Below are 22,722 nucleotides of genomic sequence, written 5' to 3' on the forward strand. Positions count from 1 at the left end.
GAGTGTTCATTGTTTTAAGGGTTTTATAGCATACTATTAATTTGTCTATTAACAGTATTTATTGTCTTCTCCTCACTGAATAGAACAGAGAAAACAACCAAAAACAGAAACACAAAGGAATATAAAGAAAAATGGCAGAACCTTGGTAGCCATAAATTAATCATTCTGTCCTAAGACAAGCAAGCAAAACTACAAGAGGGGGAAACGAAAACTCCCAACTGAATTTTGGCAGAAGCTGAACTTCCATGGAACTGAAACAGGGCTGCTTGTGACAAATATAGGTCAGAAGGGAAATGGCTGCCTTCTCACACACACAGAGTGCATTTCTCCTAAGACATCCATTTTGTGTGCTATTAAGCCTAAGCTTCACGTTTTTGAAAGCAGGTGTCTTATGATGTATTTCTAAATATGCTAACATGCACATGGCGCAGGGTGGAGTGGAGAACCTATTTGCAATATAGGGACATGTGAGCATCTCAAAGCAAATTTCTGTTTGTGTGTTGATCTGGGAAGCATTAAAATGGAAACAAACTGATGGTCTCCACAGAGAGCTGATTCATTCATTCTTGTACCCCAAAAGGGCTCCCAAAGAGGCTTACGTGAAATCAAAACCAAGACACTCCCTACTTGCAGACTTACATTCTAATAAACAAACCAACAAACAGAAATACATCACACAAGGAAAAGGGGCAAGGAGGGCAAAGGAAAAAGAAACTGAAAAAAAAACAGGCTCCAATGTCTAGAAGTGCTGTTCCTATCTCCCCCATGGTGGTAGCCTGATGAAATGCCTGCCCCCAGATGACAGTAGAGGGAGAGGAGGCCTGATGGAGCTGGCCTGTCTTAGCGGATGGCAGAGCTCCGCCAGGCCTCCGGTCTCCCCCTGGTCTGCACTTGGGAGAAGCCCTTCCATCGGACTGACTCCACGGTTTCCAACAGAACACTAAAATACAATAATCTATTAAACATTAAAAGCTTCCCTAAACAGGGCTGCCTTCAGATGTCTTCTAAAAGTCTGGTAGTTATTTTTCTCTTTGACATCTGGTGGGAGGGCATTCCACAGGGCGGGTGCCACTACCGAGAAGGCCCTCTGCCTGGTTCCCCGTAACTTGGCTTCTCACAGTGAGGCAACCACCAGAAGGCCCTCAGTGCTGGACCTCAGTGTCCAGGCTGAATGATGGGGGTGGAGACGCTCCTTTAGATATACAGTGGTACCTAGGGTTAATAACTTAATTCGTTCCAGAGGTCCGTTCTTAACCTGAAACTTCTTTTCAGTTGGATTTATTTTTTAAGGGCAATATTGATTATTTAAGGGCAATTGAAATACTTATACAATTGTAAAAAAATTATTGTAGGAAGAGGAGGGGGAAGTGGTGTGTGTGTTTTAAGGCAGTGCCACAGATCTGGTACGCTTGCTGTGGTTGAGGCAGAGAAGACCTTAGTTCAGACATTAGGAATTAACTTATTGCATGGCCTTAGTCAGGATGTTTTCTCTGAAACTCAGTGTCCCTCGTGGGTTAATAATATTGGCTTGATTTAGCATATTGTAGTAAGGGTCACTGAGAAAATGCACATAATGCAAAGCAATTTGAGTACCTAGGACAAGTGCTATAAAAGCAAGTGATGATATTAAATCTGTCAGAATCTCTGCATTAAAACTTATGAATTATTGGATGATTTTATCTCACAAACGCCAGTCAAAAATGCGGAGGTAGACTTAGTTCTGGCCTCAGATCCACATGACTGGATTTGCATTATAGCATTGCTGTGGTGCTCTCGCTACAGACAGGCAGGCAGACAGTGGGTCAGATACTAATGTGACCCTAAGCCCCTGCCCCAAAGAGCTGCCAATCTGAAAAGACAGCATGCAAATGAAGGATGGCATACAGAATACTACAAAAGATCAGTGAAGCAGGAAGTGATGGTTGGATTATATTTTGCATAAAACTGTTTGTTTGTTAAATAATCAGATAAAATGAAGTTAACTCTTAACTGACAGCAGAGCCTAATTAGAACAGTTGTAAATCACACTTTTCTCCCAAGAAACATTTCTAGTAAGCCAGAATTTGGTTTCATGGCCATTGCAGTTGAATATAAAAAAACCTGCTTTCAACAACAGCCTGAAGACATAAGGTAATGTAAGGTAAAGAATGTCTGATGAACACAGGAAAAAGTGGCTAATGACTTATAGGAGGTGGGGACGAAAAGAAGGGTCTCTGTCCAGCTCAGAGTCAGGAATGCTTAAACCCATACAAATAAAGCAAGCTCTGTCTTAGAAACATAGTATCATAGAATAGAGTTGGAAGGGACCCCAAGGGTCATCTAGTCCAACCCCCCGCAATGCAGGAATCTCAGCTAAAGCATCCATGACAGGTGGCCACCCAACCTCTGCTTAAAAACCTCCAAGGAAGAAGAGTCCACAACCTCCCGAGGGAGTCAGATCCACTGTCAAACAAAGCGTGTTCTCCTTCACGGAGTGCACGTGTTGTGGTGGGGGCCGCCAGGACACTCCAAAGTTGGGGGCAGGCTAATTGATCGTTGGCCAGTGATGCGATTGGGGCTTCCCTTGTTGTTGGGAAGAAGTTAATGTTGCCATTTGTTGATTGACAGCCAGAAATGCTAAAACTCCTTGCACGAGGCTAGGGCTTCCTCTTTTTGCCCATGCATCGGATTGCCCGTTCCCCCCTCCCTAGAATTAGGGTTGTTCACTTTGACCTTGCTATGCCTGTCATGGGGTCGTCTGCTCTTGGGGCAGGGGCCCGGTAGGAATTTTGTCCATCTGGCTGATTGGCTGGGGCCATTTGGTTTTTGCCTACTGCGTTGCAAATCATCACAACTTGTAAGGTTGCGGTTAGGCATTGGTTTGTGGATTGGTTGGTTGAGGGGCATGGATTGGCTGCGCCTGCCCCTCTAATGCTGCTGCAAGGGATTCCGTTAAAGGAATCGGGTGCTAACTATTGCTTGTCCACTCTGTCAAGGGGGCTCGGGCCATAGCAATGAGCTCCTGGTTGCATTTGGGGTGGGCTGAGGGCAGGTTCCTGTTCCGTCGCTACCCCCAAGTGTATTCCCCTTTTCTGACTTTCACATCGTGCGAAATGTCAGTCTGTCCCCCATGGTGGGGGCAGATAGTCGCAACCAATGCCTAAGTAACCACTCACATTTTTGTATTTTAATAAAGTTGTGGCCAAAATTATGCCAAAAACCTTAAACAAAAAATTCTATGTGATGTGTGAGTTATTGGGGTGGCCCTGGGGACCTCGACACGCAACTCTTACCATCAGAAACTTTTTTCTGATGTTTAGTTGGAATCTTCTCTCTCGTAACTTGAAGCGACTAGTTTGGGTCTTACTTTCCAGAGCAGGAGAAAACAAGCTTGCTCCCTCTTCCACATTGACAGCCCTTGAGATATTTGAAGATAGTTCTCATATTTCCTCTCACCAACCTAGTGATAACAGAATAAATGATGTAAGGAGGGAGCTGTGGCCCAAGACAGGAAAAAGAGATAGTAAGGGAACACCTAGCTACTTCAAATAAATTCAGATCTCCAGGGTCTGATGAGCTGCATCCAAGTGTCATAAAGGACCTCGTGGAAGCAATCTCAGAGCCTTTGTCTATGATCTTTGAGAATTCTTAGAGAACAGATGAGGACCCTGCAGACTGAAGGTGGCAAATGCTGCCCCCATCTTCAAAAAGGGGGGGAAAGGAAGACCCAGGTAACTACCGACCGGTGAGCTTGATATTGATACCAGGAAAGGTCTTAGAACAGATAATTCAACAGTTGGTCTGTGAGCATTTAGAAAAGGATACTGTGATTACTAAAACCCAGCATGCGTTTCTCAAAAATAAGACATGCCAGACCAATATGGTATTTTTTTTTAATGGAATTGCAAACTTGGTGGATCAGAGAAATGCTGTGGACAGAGCGTATCTTGATTTAAGCAAGGCTTTTGACAAAGTCCCCCATGATATTTTTGCAAGGAAGCTGGTAAAATGTGGGTTGAACGAGGTAACTGTTGGTTGGATTTGTAGCTGGTTGGCAGACCAAACCCAAGGAGTGTTCATTAATGGTTCCTCACCATCCTGGGAATAAGTGACAAGTGAGGTGTTGCAGGGTTCTGTCTTGGGTCTGTTGTTGTTCAACGTCTTCAAAAACAGCTTGGATGAAGGAACTGAGGGGATGCTCATCAAATTTGCAGGTGACACCAAACTGGGAAGGGTAACTAATGCTGTAGAATACATTTTCAGAATTCAAAATGACCTGATGCATCACACTGTTGAGTCATGTTAAGCTTGTGGTCCACCAAGACCCCTAGATCCTTTTCACATGTACTGCTAGCAAGCCAAGTGTCCCCCATCTTATATTTGTGCATCTGGTTCTTCCTACCTAAGTACAAAACTTTACATTTGTCCCTATTGAAATTCATCTTGTTAGCTTGGACCCAGTTCTCCAATCTGTTACGCCCACTTTGAATTCTGATTCTCTCTCCTGTATTATTAGCTATGACTTCCAGTTTGATGTCATCTGCAAATTTGATGAGTGTCCACTCAATTCCTTCATCCAGTAAAGATACTGAACAACAACAGGCCCAGGACAGAACCCTGCGGCCCCCACTCGTCACTATTTCCCAGGATGACGAGGCTTAACTATGGCTAGGGAGATGTAGCTTGCAGGTGTTAGCCTGGAGTTTAAAAGAAATGTTAAAACAACTACTATTTTTTTAAAAATGACAATGGAACACCTCATAAGTTTTTTTAAAATATAGAAAATCAAATTTAATGGCAGTAATATCTTTGAAATGTCTATGATATCGCGAACAAGCTATGCTGTATGTATGCTTGAAACTTTAGAAGAAGAAAACTAGAAATACCCCGCTTTTCTAGTTTCAAAAGATAGAGGAGAATCTTAACAACAGCATTTTCACAACGGCAGAGGGTACAGCAGCAAAAAGGAGGAAACGCTTTGTTTAGAAATGCTTCTTTTCCCAGGCAGCTGCTGAGCAGAGCTAGAAAAGACCAAAGGCACTTAATCATTTCAATGACAGTAAGCTCTTTGTTGCTTTATTTATTTACAAGTTTCAATTATTAATAGTGTGTGTTCCACAACTCTGTTTCTTCTCAAGCACATAGCAAAGTCTCTTTTGCTCTTCTTTTGCTTTGTGTTTTGCTTTTTGTTTTTTTGCATATGTGCAGGGTTGAAGGATGGATTGATGCTTGTGTTTCCTTGAACATTTCCCTGCAAAAGTGTTCCACTTTAGGGTGAGAACATTAAATGCTGTGCACTGTTTGGTGAAGCTAGCTTCTGAGGAAGACATGGTTGGAACCCCACTATACTGATAATTCCCAAAAGACACCCAATGAGCATCTTATGTTGAACACGCTGTCAGAGTGAGGATCCTTTTGTAGTCAAAAAAGGACCATTGGCCCACAAGAGAGGAAGCCCCAAAGTATGTAGAACTACACAGTTACACAGCATCTCCTGACTGAAGGGAAAAACTCTAATAGCTGGTGAGAGGGATCTCCACTCAAAGCAACCCAATGTGGACTGAGCTTGTTCAGTGGGTTGGAGAGGCAATGGGAACTGAGGCAGGGGGGTGAAATTGGGTTCCTTGGAATATCCATATTCAGCAGGAGGAAACATTGTTTGGTACACCATGGGTCTCCAGAAAATCCATTTTAAACTTATCTTGATTATAGAATTGTAGTCAGAGGTGTTTCAAGGCTGCACTCGGACTACTGTAACGCACTCTATGTGGGGCTACCTTTGAAGGTGACCCGGAAAATGCAACTAATCCAGAATGCGGCAGCTAGACTGGTGACTGGGAGTAGCAGCCGGGACCACATAACACCAGTCCTGAGAGATCTGCATTGGCTCCCAGTACGTTTCCGAGCGCAATTCAAAGTGTTGATGCTGACCTTTAAAGCCCTAAACGGCCTCGGCCTAGTATACCTGAAGCAGCAGCTCCATCCCCATCGTTCAGCCTGGACACTGAGATCTAGTGCCGAGGGCCTTCTGGCGGTTCCCTCATTGCAAGAAGTGAGGTTACAGGGAACCAGGCAGAGAGCCTTCTCGGTAGTGGCACCCGCCCTGTGGAACACCCTCCCATCGGTTGTCAAGGAAATAAACAACTATCCGACTTTTAGAAGACATCTGAAGGCAGCCCTGTTTAGGGAAGTTTTTCATGTGGAAGTTTTACAGTGGTACCTCGGGTCAAGTACTTAATTCGTTCCGGAGGCCCGTTCTTAATCTGAAACTGTTCTTAACCTGAAGCCACTTTAGCTAATGGGGCTTCCTGCTGCTGACGCGCTGCTGGAGCACGATTTCTGTTCTCATCCTGAAGCAAAGTTCTTAACCTGAAGCACTATTTCTGGGTTAGCGGAGTCTGTAACCTGAAGCGTATGTAACCCGAGGTACCACTGTATTGCCATAGAGTTGGAGTACCAGAGCCTGTTAGTGAATACTGTGCCCTGATTTTCCCAATGGAAATGCAACCCTGGGTAAATGCCTGGAAGAGGGATATTCCAGGATAAAATCAGGTACCACTGTATTCTGTTTTTAATGTTCTGTTGAAAGCCGCCCAGAGTGGCTGGGGAAACCCAGCCAGATGGGCAGGGTAGAAATAAACAACAACAACAACAACAACAACTTAAAAGCTTCGTTCCACTCCTGTGCCAGGAATGTTTGGGAATAGTTAATGGAGCATGGCCGTGGAGTTTATAAGCCCACATCATGTTCTATTTGGTCACTTTTGGTCTTCCCACTTTAGTTTTCAATCCAGGATTTCCAGACACCTAAAGGATGAGGAACATTTTGTTTGTTTGTCCACAGATTGATCGAGTTGAACAGGTTATTTACCTACTCTTTACTGCAGGCCAGAAACAGTGAGGATTTCAGCGCAGGTGTCGCATTAACTGGTCACATTTTGAGCAGGAATTTGCAAGAAAATTTAGTATGGGAGAAGTGAGCAGGTGACCTCCCAATGGGACCTCTGAAGCTAAGGGGCCTTTCTGGAAGCCAGCTTTGTTGGCTTGGAGGACGTATCCTGGATATAGAACATTCTTGAGGCTAACCTATCTCATTTGCCAGGAGTTGTGGGGCCCAGAGAGGCAGTGGAGAAAGGTCTCCCTACTCACTGGTCGAGGGGATCCAGCCTAGTAGCTTTGCCTTCTCATTCCCCTGGACGTGGACAGGATTTGGCATACACAAGGGAGTCATTCGAGAATAGCTTCCCACTCTGCTTTCATTTTGCCTGCAGATGTTACGCCAATAAATGTGTCCCTAATTCAAACTCCTTTTATGTGTCTCATTTCTACTTACGTTACCTGGATAGTTTTTTTGTTTATCCCGGCTTCTCATTTCTCTAGCCTTAACTTCAGTCCATCTCATTTGCTCATGAGCTTGTGGTTTTGTTTTAAAAAGCAATTATTAATGTTCACACACAATTCCAGGCACAATCTGTGAATATACGCCATTTTGCCAGTGGTGGACTTTGGGCTCTCAAATTTCAAGTGTCCGGTGTGACACTAAAATTTGGCACACCCACCCATGTTTGTGCTCCATTCTACAGCATTTTTGTGGCACCCCCTGCAGCTGATCCAGTTGCACTACACTGAAACCCTCTTTGGCTCTGCCTAATATACACATTTTTTCCAGTTATTTTCCCCAATACATTACATTTTTGTAGATTGTTTCCTCTAATATGCACATTTTTGCACACTCTTTCCCCTCAGCAGAGCATGAGACTTTTGTGTTTGAGCCCCACGTTGGGCCAAACAATTCCTGCATTACAGAGGGTTGTACAGTGGTACCTCAGGTTAAGTACTTAATTCGTTCTGGAGGTCCGTTCTTAACCTGAAACTGTTCTTAACCTGAAGCACCACTTTAGCTAATGGGGCTTCCCACTGCCGCCGCGCCGCCGGAGCACGATATCTGTTCTCATCCTGAAGCAAAGTTCTTAACCTGAAGCACTATTTCTGGGTTAGCAGAGTCTGTAACCTGAAGTGTATGTAACCCGAGGTACCACTGTACTAGATTATCATCTGGTTCCCTTCCAACTCTACAATTCTATGATTCTAATGTGCACATTTTTGTATTTTTTTGGGGGGGGGTGTTATACAACTGCATTACAGAATTTGGAGAAGTGTGAATTTTGAGTGAAAGGTGGGTTTTGGTTTGTATATTGGTTCAGAAAGTGTGTGTTAGGTAGCTTTGAATTAAAAAGCGAACCCCCTTTCTAATTTACATGCAATAATCGAGAGCTGTAGTTATACTGTCCCACAGAGTTCCATGCTTTCTTCTATTATTGGGGACAAAATTATGCAATTTGTTTATCTGAAGAAAGCAAGTCTAAATGCAGTTGCAGAGCTGCATTTATCTGATCTCTGTGTTTGTTATGCAACCTTGAAGCTGAAATGTAACAATTTGTTTTTACTCTTGTTTCTAGGTTTGGGGGCCAGTTATTGATCTTTGACAGTACTTTACCTCCTGACCCTTAGATATGTAGGTTTTGTTTTTTGTTTGACTTGGGAACAGCATCTTGTAAAAGACCTTGCCGAAGGCTTTTCAAACTTTAAATACATTTTAATCAGCCAGTGCTTCTGTATCCAATACTTTATTGACACATTCAAACTATACTGCTGAAACTATTTTAAGCTCCATTATGATGGTAATTTGAAAATATTGACTCTGTTGTATCTCTGTGTGTCTCCCTACCCCCACCCCCACGCTTTAAAGGTCTTTAATTTACTCTTTCTTTCTTAATCTTCCCTTTCTTGGACTGTGGAGAATTCCTTGAAAGATAATACAAGCAACGCACAAACCTCCCCTGACATTACAGAATACAGTGGTTACCTTGGGTTAAGTACTTAATTCGTTCCGGAGGTCCGTTCTTAACCTGAAACTGTTCTTAACCTGAAGCACAACTTTAGCTGATGGGGTCTCCCGCTGCTGCCGCGCCACCGGAGCACAATTTCTGTTCTCATCCTGAAGCAAAGTTCTTAACTCGAGGTAATATTTCTGGGTTAGCAGAGTCTGTAACCTGAAGCGTCTGTAACCTGAAGCGTATGTAACCCGAGGTACCACTGTACACAGAATAGAGGTACTGGCTGCAATAGATACTGGCATACCCATTTAAATGAGTCAGTTCTAGCATCAGACCTCAACCACCAATTTTATGGTAGGGGACCTAAGGAGGAGGCAAGAAAGTCAGTGTATGCCCTTTTACATTGAGTATGGTTTCTATGGAAAAGGGACTAACATATGGTTACCATATTTCTTTCAAAGAATCTGGGGACACTTTTTTTTTTGAAGCTGAGTAGCAACAGGGAGTCAGTAGTGGGGATGGTAAGGCAAAAGACCTTGGGCCCAAGCACACATGCATATTGTATAAAGGTGCAAAGCCCTTTTTTCGCACCCTGTGAAACGTAAATGCGCAGAGTTAAAAAAAACCTGGGCAATGGCCGTCTCCCCACAACTCCCAAGCCTCCCCCGATCAGTCAAAACAAAAGGGGAAGGGGGCAGGAGATCGCACAAGACACATCTTATGCACGCAAGACACATCATATGGGGACTTCCGGCGAGGAAAAATGTCGGGTGCCACGGCAGCGAGCAGCTCCTGAAGCCGGCCAGAGCCAACTGCACTACCAGGCTGGCTCCGGGCTGCTGAGGCTGCTGCTGCCACGTTTCCCGGGGACAGATTTGCAAATCCAGGGACTCTTCCCGGGAACTGGGGACATCTGGTAACCTTAAATTAAAGGTTAAACAGCAATAAAATAAAATGATATGCAGGGCAGACCCTCCAAGTGTCCCTATTTTCCAGGGATGGCCCTGATTTAGAGAAGCCATCCCAATTTCTTATTTTATCCTGGAATGTCCCGCTTCCAGACATTTACCCAGGGTTGCATTTCCACTGGGAAAATTGGGGCACAGTATTCACTAACAGGCTCTGGTACCTCAGATCTATGGCAATACAGTGGTACCTCGGATTACATACGCTTCAGGTTACATATGCTTCAGGTTACAGACTCCGCTAACCCAGAAATAGTACCTTGGGTTAAGAACTTTGCTTCAGGATGAGAACAAAAATCGCGCAGCGGCGGCACGGCAGCAGCGGGAGGCCCCATTAGCTAAAGTGGTACCTCCGGTTAAGAACAGTTTCAGGTTAAGAACGGACCTCCGGAACGAATTAAGTACGTAACCCGAGGTACCACTGTATTATATTAAGTTTTAATAAAATTAAATGCAGTTGCCAGGTCCTTCTCTGTCATTCCAATGGCTTCACACTCAATGGCCAGAACAATGGCCAGGGTTTTGCTTCTTTGTGAACAGTGGAATAGAATTCTCCTTCATTGCTTTCCTGATGCTGCCATTCATCAGTAGACCTAGGGCAAGAGTTCCATTTTGGAAGGCCTTCTTGGAAGATGGCTGTGGTTGGGATCAGAAACAGCCTTTCGTGTCATCACCCAGTCGTGTGGAACACCATGCTGATAGAGATTCAACGGGCGCCTTCTGTGCCAACTTTTAAAACCCCGCTGAAAACTTTTCTATTCCATCAGGCCAAGTACACCCCCCACAATGGTCTGTGGGTGTTTGTTTTTAACTAATTTTTGCTTTTAAGTTGTTTTTAACTTTGTCTGACTCTGTGTTTTCATATTGTTGTAAACTGCTGTGATATCTATTTTTTTTTATAAATAAATAAAGTTAAAGAGCTGGGGAATTGTCACAAGGGAGAAGGATTTCTCCATATTTGGGGGATGGGGTCTTATCAGTACAAACAGTGGTATTTGCCTCTTTCTCCTTCCTTTTAAAATGTGGCTTGGCCACAGATGCAAACACCAGACATGTATATCGCCATATTGTGGACGATGATTGGTATCTTGACGAGACAGGGTTGTGCCCGCAATAGCCTCTCAAACGTCCAGATAGTGCCTAGAAATTCTGAGGGCCTGGCCCTTAAAATGGTTAATTCTGTTTATTCCATAAATTGGTAGTTTCGCATTCCTGTTACTGCGAGATACAAATGTTTGGGAACTGTAAACTTCTAGATAGCTTCCTAGGCAAGCTGATAACTCCCTACTGCAAGTGTCAATGTGTGAGATTGGCAGAAGCTTATCTGTGTTGATTTCCTGCCAAGTCTCTGTTAGCCTTTCACTGTTTGGTGGAAAATCTAAACGGCAGAAGTGAACTGCATTGGTGGGAAATGGATGGGAAGCCCAAATACCGGATGGTGTTTTGACTTTGGTGGGAAACTGGTGTGTTGCCTCAACACCAAATTTGGCTTGTGTAACCTGAATAACAGCAGGTGCTTTATTGAAGAGTATATAAGCCCTCATAGCACACCTGCTTAATGGGAAGCCCACTCAGTCTTTGGCCAACATTAGGGCTGCACTTTGTCTGTCAGGAGTCCTTATGTATTGTTACCCAAAGGGAGCTATCCTGCCAAAATTGTCAGTTTGGGCCTTGCTTTTATTCTATCTTCATCCTATGAATTAATTTCTTAAATAGCAAAGGTATTCTTTATTTTCTATCTGAATCCAAAAGAGCCATTTCCCCTCTGTAAATGCAACGTGATCCTGCTTTTAGAAGCAGAGTAGTCTCCCATGATGCTCCATAATGCACTCCATTATTCATAATGCTTTGAATAAGGCCCTGTTGAGGGAACTAGGTGGTAGCCATGTTCTCATAAAAAATGTGTAACTCCTCCTGCTCCTTGTAAAACTCAGCGAAATTGCGACCCCACTTTCCTGGTCTACATATAGGTCCATAGAAGTGAGTTGGCATTTTGGGTGCAGTAGAAATTATCAGGGCTAGGAACTATTGGCACAGCCTGTCCTCTCCTTTGGAGCACAAGTAGTCTCTGTGAGTGCCCTGAAATGGGTGTACATTTCAGCAAATGACATCAGCATGTTGTGCTGTGCATGTGAGCTTCACCGGGGATGAATTAAACAGTCTATCACAGTTCCTGAGGTAAGGCCAGGAGAGGGACAGAAAATGAGTCAACTGAGCCAGATTGGGAATTCCTTCGAATTCACATGGGAAAAGGCATATCATTTAGGGCTAAGATCCTGGCCACTGGGCCCATCACCTCCTGCCAAATAGAAGGGGAAGAAATGGAGGCAGTGAGAGATTTTACTTTCTTGGGCTCCATGATCACTGCAGATGGTGACAGCAGTCACGAAATTAAAAGACACCTGCTTCTTGGGAGAAAAGCGATGACAAACCTAGACAGCATCTTAAAAAGCAGAGACATCACCTTGCCGAAAAAGTTAAAGCTATGGTTTTCCCAGTAGTGATGTATGGAAGTGAGAGCTGGACCATAAAGAAGGCTGATCGCCGAAGAATTGATGCTTTTGAATTCTGGTGCTGGAGGAGACTCTTGAGAGTCCCATGGACTGCAAGAAGATCAAACGTATCCATTCTTAAGGAAATCAGCCCTGAGTGCTCACTGGAAGGACAGATCCTGAACACAGCTGTCTTTCCCATACGGCTTAGTGGTTCGTTGCGCCAGGGCGCCGGATTCTCAGGGGCCCCCCAGCGAGCAGGCCCGCCAACTGCGCCCCATCAAACATATGGCTGGCAGGCATGCAGCTTCCTTCCCAAGCCTCCGTGGGAGGAGAGTGATCCCCGCAGAGGCTTACGATGGAAGCTGCGCCCCGCTAACTATATGGCTGGTGGGTGCGCAGCTTCCCTCCCAAGCCTCTGCAGGGATTGCTCTCCCTCAGCGGCATGGGGGAGAGTTGCGCACACACCCCTTGGCTGGCAATGTGCAGCTTCTGCCCCCCCCCCCACTATCCATGGTAATTTGGGGGCACTGGGCGGATATTTGCACCCCGGCGCTGCATCTGCTAAATACGGCCCTGATCCTGAAGCTGAGGCTCCAATACTTTGGCTACCTCATAAGAAGAGAAGACTCCCTGGAAAATACTCTGAAGATGGAGGGCACAAGGAGAAGGGGACGACAGAAGACGAGATGGTTGGACAGTGTTCTCGAAGCTACCAGCATGAGTTTGACCAAACTGTGGGAGGCAGTGGAAGATAGGAGTGCCTGGCGTGCTCTGGTCCATGGGGTCACGAAGAGTCGGACACGGCTAAACGATAAACAACAATATTTTGAAGAGCAAAAAAGAGGACACTTTTGCCGACTACTACTTTTAATAATGGATCGCTATTATGACTTTTATATTATACCCATGAAAAAATTATTATACCCATGAAAAAGCGGACATATGGCAACCCTTTTTAAATGACAATTAAAAGTTCAGGAAAGGGTTTTAGATTCTTTACAGTTGGGGCCCCAACATAACTCCCACGTCTACAGTCTTACTTTGCATATTTTTCATGGTGATGCTTCTTTAAACTAAGGAACGACTTCAATAAAAGGTAATGGGACCCCTGACTATTAGGTCCAGTCACGGACGACTCTGGGATTGTGGCACTCATCTTGCTTTACTGGCCGAGGGAGCCGGCGTACAACTTCCGGGTCATGTGGCCAGCATGACTAAGTCGCTTCTGGCGAACCAGAGCAGCGTATGGAAACACCGTTTGCTTTCCCACCGGAGAAGTACCTATTTATCTACTTGCACTTTGACGTGCTTTCGAACTGCTAGGTTGGCAGGAGTTGGGACCGAGCAACGGGAGCTCACCACGTCGCAGGGATTCGAACCACGACCTTCTGATCGGCAAGCCCTAGGCTCTGTGGTTTAACCCACAGTGCCACCCGAGTCCTAACTTCAATAGTGATGCTGTAAGTCCCTACCAAACTCAAATATTTGATTAGAGGACAAAATCTATATTTGTTTCCCCCCCAAAGCCAGTGCTACTTTATGTACTGTTTACACCATGAGGAGTGAAGGGAAAGGATAGCAGCGGGGGGAACTTCCTTGAAAGTTTCTAGTCAGATCAACATAAGTATGCCAGCATCTCGCCTGCCACAAATTCAGTTTGGATCAATCTCTTTTGAGTACATATCTACAGTGGCACAGATGGAAAGACAGAAAGAGTGCAACATTCTTTTGTAGTTATATACCCATGCAAATCGTTAGTTGTTACTGAACTCCAACAGTGAACTCCCAAGGACACAACAGCCAGCTCTAAAAGCTGTTGATGTTGGGGAGCTTCTTGTTTCTATAGTTGATCCCCTTTAAGTGTTGCTGAAGTATTGTTTTTTTCCTGCAATTTGCTGCAAGAAGAATTATCACCGAAATTCTTAATATAAGCACTTGATATAAAACTACAGTACTCAGCCACGACCTTAGCCATGGCCAAGATCTTCCTATAAAGTTTATTCATGAATGAGCCCCATTTAGCAAAGGTTCTCAGCCATGCTAATTAAGATTTGCTGTATATAGGTTCCGCCCACTTCATTGCCTTTTGATTGGGACATAGCCTCTCTTAAGTGCCCTGGTGTCAATTTTTGTTCCCGCAAAAATTGGGGGGGTTACTTAGGATTTGACTCCATTTTTAAATGGGCTCAATAGTAGAGTAAAATGGTTCTCTTTTTTGCTATAAAAGTGAGAAGAAAACTTAAGAATGGGGGAAAGCCAATAGTTCGAATCGCACTGGGTCGGTTATTTGTCACTCTTACATCACAGCATTGCTATAATTAGTCAGGGCTGGCTCAAGACATTTTGTTGCCCAAGATGAAGGACAATATGGCACCCTTCTCCAGGGCCCATACTGGGAAAATATCTTCCACTGCCCTTGAGGGCAGCAGGCTAGCAAAGTGGCACAGGGCAGGCCACAGGGCACTCACAGCTCTGTCCCCTCCCCACCCCTCAACTTCTGCCGCCTAAGACAGCTGCTTCACTCTGCCTCATCATAGGGCTGGGCCTGCTTGCCATGTTTTTCTCAAAGGATACTCAAGGCAGCTATTACAACAAGAACTATATGTTAACCACTCTGGACACTTGAAATCACAGTACAAGTGCTATATTATTTATTCACCATAATGTAAAGCTGATCGACTGAAGGTCATGTTTTAAAAAAGAAAAGAACCACTACAAAGTCAACAAATACATTGCAATAAATGCAAAATCCTGCTGATGTGAGCAATCTCTGAAAAGGGTATTTATATGCAAACTTGACTCTTATGTGAGTAGGAAAATCAAAATGGCAGGGGCAGGGAACAGCAACTTAAACTCCAGTTTCTTCCACATCAATGCTCACATTCTTGCCACAGTGTGGCCTAACTTTCCCTCACAACCCCTTGATCACCTTCCATGAAGAAAGGGAACGCAATGAGGGCTGGGTGCATTGTTTGGGGCAGAAGGGAAAGCCAAGGTAGGTGGGTGGGTGCCCCAAGAAACACAGGCGGGGAAAGAGGAAGCAGACCTGGAATGATTCAGTGTGTGTCTTCACAAAGGTTCAGAGGAGGACAAAGGATACAAATGAATGAACTATAGATTCAGGGTGATGATGGATGAATCAGGGAACCAGGCAGAGGGCCTTCTCAGTAGTGGCACCTGGCCTATGGAATGCCCTTCCATCAGATGTCAAGGAAATAAACAACTACAGTGGTACCACAGGTTACAGACACCTCAGGTTACAGACGCTTCGGGTTACAGACTCCTCTAACCCGGAAGTAGTACCTCAGGTTAAGAACTTCAGGATGAGAACAGAAATTGCTTGGTGGCGGCAGCAGCGGGAGGCCCCATTAGCTAAAGTGGTGCTTCAGGTTAAGAACAGTTTCAGGTAAAGAACAGACCTCCAGAACGAATTAAGTTCTTAACCCGAGGTACCACTGTACCTGACTTTTAGAAAACATCTGAAGGTTTTGAGAAGTTTTTGATGTTTTATCATGTTTTTAACATTCTATTGGGAGCCGCCCAGAGTGGCGGGGTATAAATAAATTATTATTATTATTATTATTGCTTCTCCTCTTCCTCAACAGTTTGTTCTATGTATAGATATAGACATAGATCTGCATGGAAATTCTAAGCATTTTTGTGTTATTTTTATACATTTTAAAGCGGGGAAATGGGCAGAGAAGTGTGAATTTCAAAGGCTATCTATGTTTTGATTTGTGTATTGGTTTGGGGAATGTAAATTAGGCCCTATCTGCAATATACACTCAAATCCCAATGGCCATCTGTCATGGATGCTTTAGTTGTGATTCCTGCATTGCAGGAGATTGGACTACATGCCCTTTGAGGTCTACAATTCTGTATGATTCTATCATACCACTGCTGCTGTTCAAGTGAACCAGCATGTGTGAACTAGCCGTACAGCTAAGTGTACAAATTATTATTATTATTATTAAAATGTATTTATTAACTGCTTATTTAATTATCTATTTTGATGTATACTTTCGAGTCCCTTTAGGAATTCTGGCTACAGTCATAAGTAAACTAACTTGGAAGCATATCTCACTAAATTAGTGAGGTTTACTTCTAAGTACACATGGTTAGTATCAGTTTGTTCCTCTTATATACTAAGCCTGTGAGTTAGGTATGCATTGCATGCTAATAAAATTATGAAATTATAGTGATACTGAAACTGTGTTCATAAAATTAATGCAAATGTTCGTTGGTTTAGTTTAATTGTTGTCAAATATTTGGCTTAATCATACTCCTGCCTATTGGGAGTCTTAAAACAAAAAGATGTTCATATCTTGAGCAGATCACATTTCTTCTTTGGGCAGGGGGAGATAATTGGCAGTAAAACAATTAAATATTATTTACAGTATGACTGGAAGAATGTCAATAGTAGTATCACCTGCAAGAGGCTGGGCTGATATGCTCTTCCTTGCTTTGTCCTAATGAAAATATCCATGCTCATCTCATACAGTGTTCACTTGCTTTTGCATGAGTAAGGTAGTCATTAATATTCATTATCTAACACATATTAATAAGGGTGCTTACACATGAATATTTATAAACTTAGCTTGTACTAAACCATTAAAAGGCATTATTCAACCATGCAATTTTGATGGAGACATGTTGGAGATAATGCGATATTAAGACATGCATAATACGTTAAGATACTGTACTTCATTTTTATTTAGTCTTGGTAAAACATGAAGATGTACCCCATAGTAAAAATAATAACAAGAACAACAGATGCTAGTAAGTTAAAAGGAGAAGATGGAGGGAACTTAAGAGGCTGTATTTGCCTTTTAGTTTTTTTATAATTTGTTACTCACTTGGAGTGAGTGAGTGAGAGCTGTCTTGGATGCATGTTCAAGTAGAAACCTATATCTCCCCAACACAGACCTTGCTGTCTATGGTCATGTCTACCCTGTAGACTGATTACTGCATTGCACAAAAATGTATTTATTTAAGGAATTTCTATGCTGCCATTCAAGGCAAAGGTCTCCCAAGGAGGCTTACAAATGTAGACTCTGAGAACTGGAAAGTCATCTAGTGGTCTTCTAGTCCAACACAGTGTGCTAAGCGCAGGATCTGTAATGTGGGGTGCAGCTAGAGAAGACCTGACAAATGGCAGTCCAGTCTCTGCTTGAAGACCTCTAGTGAGAGAGATCTTATCACCTTCCAAGACAATCTGTTCCAATGTCAGCTAGCTCTTACTATTATGAAGTTTCTAGGAACGTTACATGAAATCTGCTTCCTGCAACTTCCATTCATTAGTTACAGAGGGGAAGGGCCACAGCGTAGTGGTAGAGCATCTGTCTTGAATGTAGAAGGTGCCAGGTACAACCCACGGCATCTCCAGGTAGGGCTGGGAGAGATGCCCTGCCAGAAATGCTTGGATAGCCACCGCCCATACATGTAGACAATACTGAGCTAGAGCGACGAGTTGTGATTCAGTGTAAGGCAGCTTCTTCCTGTGCGCCTAGTTCTAGTCCTGCTTGCTGGAGCAACAGAGAATGTCTACTCAGAAGAGCCTTCTGGATCAAGCCAATGGCCTGTTTCCAGCAACTGGCATTCAGAAACATATTTTATCTTCTATGCGAAAGGCCATCTTATTTGAAGACGGCAATCATGCCTCCCCTTAATCTTCTCTTCTCCAAGCTAAGCGTACCTGACTCTTTCAAGCATTCCCCATAGGATATGGCTTCCGAACCTGATTGCCCTCCTCCGGACACATTTTTTTACAATACACACAAAGCAATCCAATCACCAAACTAAAAATGGCTGCAGTTTAAGAGCTTAGCACAGCACTCCTCGTAAAATACAGATTGAAACAAGTTTCCAAGGTCCAATTAAAGTTAACAAAACCGGGGGCGTATGTACTTCCTTTGAGAGAGAATCCCAGAGATAAAGGAAAAGCACCTGTCTCTAGTGCCCACCAATCTCATGGACCTTGACAGTGGGCCAGCAAGCAGAACCCTCAGTCCCAGGAAGGTTCATATGAGTGCAGGCCCCTTTGGGAAAGCTAGATGCCTATCAGCAGGTAAAGAGGAACCTTCCTTGTTAGCCTCCCACCCTGCTTAGACACCAATCGCTGTTATTAAGGCTTTAGCATTTTAACAAAAGCTGGACATGCTTAGGTTGGATTAGAGATGGAGAATTCTACATGTAGCACCTGCTTTCTGTTCCAGCTATGGCATATTCTTCCAATATTCCTCAGATGAAAATAGGGACCTTCTATTCTACATCAGTTTATACACACACCCCTGCACCCCATATACATGCACTGTTGATGGAATATGGAAAAAAGACGGGGCTGGCTGAGCTGCCCTAACCATGAGGCTTCCATCAGCCTGCCTTGGGTCTCAGAGAAAGCACCCGCTCCGGGTGTTTACAAGGCAGCACTTCCATGCCAGCAACAGAGCCGATGAGCTCAGCAGCAGCAGCAGCTGATGCCCCTTGCCCTCCTCTTCCTGCAAGTCCCTATGTGCCACCAGACTTTGATAATCTTTTGTAGCATTGCACCTTGAGCACGGCCAAAGTTTGGTGTCCCCAAATGAATCTTCTCAGTGATGGCTCTTTTCAATTTTGCCCCCCTCAACTTGGCCCCCTATGCTGGGGAACCACCTGAACCTAAATCCAGCACTGTATGCAAGGAGAGTGCCCCCCCGCTTTTCCATTTGGGAACTGTTGGAAGATATGAAATCCAAAGTGTGCTTAAGCACTGTCTTGAACTGGTTGCAAACTAAATCCATGCTTAAAGCTTTTCTTGAAATGAAACCTGACTGAACATCCTTGCCAAATTACTCTGCATGATAAGAGGGCTCTGAAGAAAGAACCAATAACATCCAAAATACATCATTACTGAAACACCTGCTACTTTTGCTGAAAAGGCAACGCCACTTCTTTCAAATAAACAGCTTGATATATATTTGCGAAATTATACTGTATGAACCACAATGTAATAGGACTCATAATTTGTATCTTTCTAGAATGAACCATAAAATGCCATGTTTTACTAACTACGAGACCCAATAATTTCTCCTCCTGATTGTACTTTGCTGTATTACAGGGACTTCTGGAATAAACATAACATGTTACACATTTTCCCCCTGGTTATCAGTTAGATTTATTAGAAATGAACACACCGAATGAATATTTAGAATGTTCCTGCTATGCGTATGCTAATGTTCCCAAAGTGAGAACTTCTATAAAGCTATGCTTCTCAAAAGAGAACTTAAAGAGGAGAAAAGCCCCTCATCCTAGCTTTTCTACTGTAAGATTAATAACATAGCAATCTGGCTTTTGATCTGCAATTGTATTATCTGTTGTTAATTTAACTCTAATTCACATCATTTATTCTCATTATCTTAGATACTTTTAATGCCACTCTAAGCATTTTCATTGTTAACATTGTGTTTTAACAGTATTAGGATTTGAATTTCAATCATGATTTCTGCTATAATGTAACTTGTACCCTAAATGAGAATAATTTTGCAAGACTGACTAGAGTTTAAAAAAAAAAGCCCCACAAAAAACCCTTAGGGTCTGTTTCACTAAATACATATTCATGCTCATGCATAATTAAAAATAACTTTTTCCATTGTGAACTGCAACTCCATTTTATATCTGCTAAATGCACAAACATGTATCAAAAAATCCACCCTATGTCAGCCTGTTATAGAGTCTCCCAAAGCCAGTTTTGTGAAATTTAATAAAGTCAAGACAGTGGGCAGCTGGCAGCATTCTATACTGAAATAGAGACTCATATTTCAAGTTGGTTCTTTTACTCCTTAAAATACGCGTGCCTCCCATATATATCCCATTGTTCCTCCAAGGAGCTCAAGGCAGTGCTCATGCTCCCCACCCACTGTCCTGCCACACCCTCCATTTTATCCTCATGACAACTCTGTGAAGAAACATATGCTAAGTATGAGTGATTTCTTGTCAGGGACTGGCTGGATGAAGAGGAGCGGTGGGAGGCACCAGCTGAGGAACTCCCAAGGAAAACCCCACAGGAGGAAGGCTCAGAGCCAGAGCGTTTGTGGTGGGACACCAAGGAGAGGTCAGAGGAAGAAGATTAGGAGGAGGGGCTGGACGCTGAAGGGCTAACAAGGTTTCGTGACCAGGGCGAACCTGTGACAGGGAGCAGTTCAGACTCTGAGGCTGAAGCAGAGCGGGGAGGGTCAAGAGACTGCTGAAGCATCCCGGGAGTCGTCTTCTCCAGCTGCAACAAACTCTCCTCCCCACCTGGTCTCCAAGACCATGAAGAGCAGAACAGAGACCAGAGCAGTTTGAGGCTGCTTGGGAAACATCTGAGAGAGGATGAGTCTTAGAAAGAGAAGGCAGGGAACTCCAGTCCTAGCAACTGCTCTATGGGGGCAAAACCTACTGAGAAGTGTCGCTGAGTTGTATGCCATTTCCTTGAATAAAGAGTTGACTTCATTGACAGCTGACTCTGACTCTTCGTGCTGACCTGCATCTGATTCCAGCCCTGACATTTGTTCACAATCACCCGGTGAGCTTCATGGCGGATCAGGGATTAGAACCAGGTCTCTCCTTCACTAGTCCACTACACTACTCCAGCCCAATGGCTATCATAAATATCCCGAGCTTTAGGTATACAGTCGTACCTTGAAAGTCGAACAGAATCTGTTCCAGAAGTCTGTTTGACTTCCAAAACATTTGGAAACCAAAGCACAGCCTCTGACTGGCTGCAGGAAGTTCCTGCAGCCAATAGGAAGCCACGGAAGCCCCATCGGACATTCGGCTTCCAAAGAACGTTCACAAACAGGAACACTCACTTCCAGGTTTGTGGCATTTGGGAACCAAAACGTCCAAATACCAAGGCGTTTGGGATCTAAGGCACAACTGTACTTGGCAAAGCATATCTTCACAGGATATCAGTACTCACCTCTCAAGTGATTTGCCCAAGGGTGTGTCCTGTGTGTCTCAGGAGCTGGCTCTGCCATCTGTACCTCTTGTGGAGTCACTTTTCAGAGTTCTGCTTCCGGGTTTTGTTGCTGGGAAGTGACCATGTCATTAAAGAGATACTCACTTCCCTCATAATGTTCCTCAAAATGTTTGTAGAGCCATCACAAGGAACAGAGCTGTGGGGGATAAGGAAGAAGGAGGAACAGAATCCTTTGTATCAGGGATGGGGAGCTTGTGGCCCTCCAGATGTTGGTGGACACTAACCCCCACCAGCATGGTCAAAGATAATGGATCTGTAAAAGTCCAGCAACATCCACATTTCCCCCATTCCTGCCTTATATGCTATTCTATGGAGATGTGGAAGAAAAGGAGCTTGCTGTCCCTTCATATTCTGGCATTTCTTCAACAGGTGTCAATCTCAAAAAATAAAGCTGGGTATCACTCACACACCCCCCCAAAAAAAATGACAAAGATTTGAGTTATCCTGAACCATGCAGGAATCAACAGCTTGAAAGTCTCACTATTGAAAAAACTTGAGAGCCCCCTAATCAAAATACGATATAAATTACTGGAAAATGTTTTAGACATAAACATATCTCCTTTAAGCGAGAAAAAATGTTTTAAAAGAACATACAGAGCTCTAACCCTTTAGAGAAATTAATAAATCAATCTCTTTTAGCCTCTGACTGTTAAATTAATATCTACTAATTATCTCTTGCTAGGGAATCTTTGATCTTCTTTGGGTCAAGCTTAAGTTAAGGAGGGTCACAGCAGTGAATAATTCCTTTAACTGATGACAAATATCCATCAGAGTCATTGGAAAATTAGATTTTCCCCTCTGCCAGCTGGACTACTTTTCTTTTCTCACCAGGTAAACACTCCTCTCCATTCTGAAAGCTTACAAAATGAGATACTGTCAGGTTGTGTCAAAATATATTATATCCTTACCACCCTGTTGTAATGATGTACTCAGTGCATGGACCGTTTGATGAGCAGGCCTGTCAGGGTCTGCGTGACAGAAGCAGCTCAGCAACTTTCTGGCAGGTGGGTCGCTGTTGCTGACAGGCATGGTGACAAGAGGCAAGGCAACTGGGAAGTTGGCATGGTGCAAACACACAGTCAGGACCCCCTAACTGGCTCCGCTGGTGTGTTTGCCCTCCACCAACTTCCTTGCCACCTCACCTCTCGCCCTGCTGCTAAGCAACAGCAGCCCTCCTGCCACAGAGGGACCATAAGTGGCTCCACCCCGCTCAGCAAGCCACTTTGGTAGGAGGATGTACATGTTAATATGGTACACCAGTCTATTTTGAGACAGGGGTGAGTTGCCAATGAATACGATAATGAAAAAATAAATATATATTCAATTGGGTGCACCTAGGCTGACTTTTGGGTGCTGCCCACAGGGTACCACATATGAGAAATGGCCCAAACCGTACAGTTGATTGCACATAACAAACCTATCCATTTCTTTTTCTTGTTTAGAACCAG

General features: G+C 43.8%; 1 long non-coding RNA gene across 1 annotated transcript in view; it reads right to left on the minus strand.

Moving 5' to 3' along the window:
• Positions 1-22,722, minus strand: part of LOC310761278 — a 134,481-nt gene that overhangs the window by 97,950 nt on the left and 13,809 nt on the right. Inside the window, exon 2 of the long non-coding RNA XR_014547303.1 lies at positions 21,215-21,410. This is a non-coding gene — a long non-coding RNA (uncharacterized lncRNA). The remainder of the gene's footprint in view (positions 1-21,214; positions 21,411-22,722) is intronic.

This window comes from Podarcis filfolensis (assembly GCF_964270895.1).
Source record: "Podarcis filfolensis genome assembly, chromosome: 4".
In the NCBI taxonomy this organism is placed as follows: Eukaryota; Metazoa; Chordata; class Lepidosauria; order Squamata; family Lacertidae; genus Podarcis; species Podarcis filfolensis.